Below are 2,840 nucleotides of genomic sequence, written 5' to 3'. Positions count from 1 at the left end.
AGTGGCGCGCGGCAAGTTGGCGGAGGAGGACGGAGCATTGGTAGGGGAGGGAGGCGACGGCGTGCAGCGGCGGCGGCGGCATCGCTCGTCGGCGTTGTTAGGCGGTTTTGGGGCGCGCGCAGCAGCCCATGGTTCGAATGGCGATGTGCCACGGGCCACGCCCCACGGAGTCTTGTTTTTTTTTTTGAACATCTTGTTTGGGGTTTAGGCGTTCTGAACTCTGAAGAATGTTCATTGTTGTTTCCCTAAAAAAAAGAGTTCATTGGGGTATGAGGGAGGTACCCATTTTTACAAACAGAAACCTGGGAATGCCGATAAACTGTGTAGACCAAATTTGAGCAAATAGATGAGCACTGAAAACGACGGAACAAGTGAGTGGAAGCAAAATTACACTGCCTTGACAAAAAATTGGCAGCAAACTAAGTTGGCGTTAAGTTTTCACCTACATCGTTGTAGTTTGGTTTTCCATGTCCCATTTTGTAGAGATATGTTAAGTTCCAGTATGAAGACAATTCGAAGATGCCATGTTATGGTTTAAATGAATGTATTTTGGGTAAAATCAATTCGGGTTGCCAGCAAGAAGTTTTAGAAAGGAAACTATTTTTTTCGAAACGAAGGCAAAAAGTTTGCCTCATCGATTAATTGATTAATTAAAAAGAATAGAATTGTCCAGCTAATTTACCAAAAACCGAACGAAAACCAATACAAACGGACAAAACATGTCTTCTAGTTTCACGTGTTCAGTCTCTGCAATGCGTCACATCCAACGGAACACTTTTCTCCTCCCCACGAGCGACTCCTAGGCGTCTAGGACTTTTCGCCTCCCACTGGTGATGCTTCCTATCTGCCTCGTCTCTTGTGGCCTTAGAGCCATGTAAGGGCGGTGGGTCCTGGTCCTTGCCAATGAGAGTGCTCCTGCATCATTTTTAGAGTCTGCTTATGGTTTGTGTCATGCTCAGAAAGACAAGGTGATGGTGGCTCCCTAAATGTGGAATAAGGTTCTCATCACCTAGCCCCTGTCCCGGCGTTGTGTCTCGCCTCGTCGCGGCATTCGGCTGGTGTTTGTCTTCGGTGGACCCGCGTGGATCCGGTCTTTGTTCGTCTACGCTCGTGTGTCTATAGATTGGATCCTTCTGATCTACGCTTCTCTTCATCGACGACGGTTGTTGTTCTGGTGCGTTGGTTCTTTGAGGCCTTTAGCACGATGACTTCCCGACTATTTACTACAACAGGGTTTGCCCTGCTCCTGTAAGCGAGGGGTGATGATGGATAAGCACTTTTGGCTCGCTCTTGTGCTTGTGGTCGTCGTTAAGTGATCTATGGAGATGGATGTATTTTTTGTTATTTCCGTGTTCTTTATGTTGCCATCATATTTGATGTATAGATTAGAAGTTTTTCCTGCAAAAAAGTCTATGCTATATGTCGGGGGGTTCTTTTGTGACATATTACTTTTGTTATTTCATTTATTTTTCTTTTTACTCAATGAACATGTCATTTATCCTTTTTTTTGTCCAACACAAGTTGGATTTAGACTTCAGATTTGAGGAGATGTTTAATTAATTAAGGGAATAAAATTCATGATATTTTGAGGATTGTAGTCCTTAGGAATTTTTGCTCTGTAAGTTGTTTGATTTGCAGGACTGCAACCATAGAAGATATTCCTATGGATCCATTTGTACTATATTTAGTAGGAAAATTTCAATGGAATCCAACCTCTTTGAAAAAAACCCAACATTATGAGCAACAAACACCCTTCAAATCCTATAGAATTCCAGATGACATGCCACTGCAGTCCTATGTTTTACATGTTCTTATGCTTTGAGAATCATGTGAATCGTAGAGAGAAGATGTCGTGCTAGAACCAACAATTATTTGAATTCTAGAAGTTTCACTTAACAAATCCGTCTCTTCTTTTGTGTGGCAACGACACATTCTCCTTCTCCTATCAGAGGTCTTGTGGTGCTAGGCCTCTTTGGTTCATGGAAAAGTAGAGAAAAATATAAGAATATGAAATTTTACTTGGGGCCACTACTCACCAATTTGTTAAAAGAAATAGAACAAAGAAAAAAAAAGGGAGATTTCCCTTATCTTTGCTTCAAAGGACATCTGAATTGCAATCTGCTTGGACACCTTTTTTAGATTTCTATGCATGATGAATATACCAAAATCTTTAGTGCCATAATATGCATGCCTAACTAGCATCCCTGATTTTTTGTGAAGGGCGCATCCCTAATTTCCTTGTCAGTAATATGGATCCCTCTTGTCGTTGTGCACTGAGGAGAGGAGGAGCGGTATCTTTGTCATTTGCCTTCACAAAAGCCCATACGAGGGCGGGAAATATGGATTCTCGGCAACGTATCTTCGCCTCGACCGCTTGCTCCATTGCTACGCTGACATTTGAACCAAACAACAGCGACCCTACATCAAGCCTGCCTGCTCGAATACATCAACAAAATCTTAAAAAAATCCGCAAGAGAACTTACATGGTTTTGATCATGGATCATGACATGATTTGCTGACGCTAAAACTAATTTTCACATCATTTGTTTTTAGTGTGGATTGTGCTCTTAATAAAACTCATAACTAAAATACCGTCTCAATTTTCCAAGGTACCGAAACACACAATTTCCTTTCTATAATCGCCGTCTCATGTTGTTTTGATGGCGTCACTCAAATGTTCCTCTCCCTTTTTTGATAGAATTCAAAGGTCCCTGTCAGTGGCGGATCTAGACAAAAGACGTCGTGGGGGCAAGACAGAATATGACTGTTTAAGGGTCAAAAGCTAAAAAATCCACATCTAGGCCCTCCAACAATAAATTCTCCAGAAATTTGTTTATAGC

This window comes from Triticum dicoccoides, chromosome 2B, assembly GCF_002162155.2.
Source record: "Triticum dicoccoides isolate Atlit2015 ecotype Zavitan chromosome 2B, WEW_v2.0, whole genome shotgun sequence".
Classification (NCBI taxonomy): Eukaryota; Viridiplantae; Streptophyta; class Magnoliopsida; order Poales; family Poaceae; genus Triticum; species Triticum dicoccoides.
Note: the sequence above shows the minus strand (reverse complement) of the source record.